The following is a 1,378-nucleotide window of genomic DNA, read 5'->3' as shown; positions in this document are numbered from 1 at the left end:
GGGGGGGTGCAGAGGCTGCAGGGTGAGGAGGAGCAGGGCAGGCAGGGGCATAGAGGCTGCAGAGGCTGCAAGGCGAGTGGGGAGCAGGAAAGCACTTAACAACCCCCAACCAAGATCAGAGTGGGAGGGAGGAGGGGGAATGCGGGGTGCTCAGAGGAGGGGGCAGAGCTGGGGCAGGGACTTTGGGGAAGGGGTTAGAATGGGGGTGGGGAAGGGGTGAGGCTGGGGGTAGGGAAGGGGCGGAGTTGGGGCAAGGCCAGGGCCCCTTGGAGTGTCCCCTTTTTTCAGTGTTGAAATATGGTAACCCTAACCTCTCATGGAATTATTAAGCTGACAGGAGAACTCTCTCCCATTTGCTTTGAGCATCTTCACAAGAAGTACTACAGCAGCGCAGCTGCATTGGTGCTGCTGCGCCAATGCAATTTGCAGTGTAGACTTGCCCTTAGTTTCTGCCATGCTCTGAAGACTTAAGATGGAGGACACTCTCTTGGCCCCACCCACCACTATTCATTCTGTTTCCTGTGTAATAACTTCTTGTTATAGATGTAAGCTGCATTCTACGCTGACACGGCCCAGTTTGAAAGGTCACTGAGCTATGCCTTCCAAAAAATACCACGTATCATGGAGACATTTTATTGTACAGGCAGCCTTGTTGCAAATGGGCACTTTCTCTTTTGAGGGGGGGAGGGTTCTTTCATTTCACACCACTTAGCTGTAGCAAGGTGCAGGAACTGTCCCAAGAGTTAATGGCAGGTTTTGAAAATACGGAGTTGGGAGTGAAGGAGAGCAGGATGCAGAGGTGTCTGTTTTTGTGTCTAGCGTGCAAAGCCCAAAAGCAGCTTAATTTGCCCTTGTGCATAGCTTTGAGCTTGGAAGATGTCCTAGATCCTTTTACAAATTAGATCATTTTAGCTGTATGATAGTGACAGATCTCAAATTGCAGTAAGTGAAGTGTCTCCCTGATCCTTCTGTGTAGATCCAATAGTATGGAGTGTTATTTCTGTGTCAAGTTACTGTTCATCTCAACTACAGTCACCAGTCACAAAGTGTGTGTGGGAGGGGGGGGAAGTAAGGCTAGTTTATAATGTGGTGCTTATGATGACTGAGTATGAATGGTGAGATAGTAAAATGGACTTGTATACATGTTTTGCAGAAAAAGTATAGCATGTATAGGACAGGTCATTAAAAATAAATCTGCCTTTCTCAAACACTGTCCACAATGTTACACTGATCCTGCAGGGGAACATGCACAGACTGTTTTTGGATAGATTGGGGAAGCCCTCAGTGTTCACCTCTCTCTTCTATCAGGGAGCAGATGTCTTCAGTCCATCTCATCTCTTTCCAAACCATGTTCTTCTTCGAGTGATTGCTCATGTGT

Source organism: Terrapene carolina, unplaced genomic scaffold (assembly GCF_002925995.2).
Source record: "Terrapene carolina triunguis isolate 2854851 unplaced genomic scaffold, T_m_triunguis-2.0 Scaffold50146, whole genome shotgun sequence".
In the NCBI taxonomy this organism is placed as follows: domain Eukaryota; kingdom Metazoa; phylum Chordata; order Testudines; family Emydidae; genus Terrapene; species Terrapene triunguis.
This window is presented reverse-complemented; position numbering follows the sequence as displayed.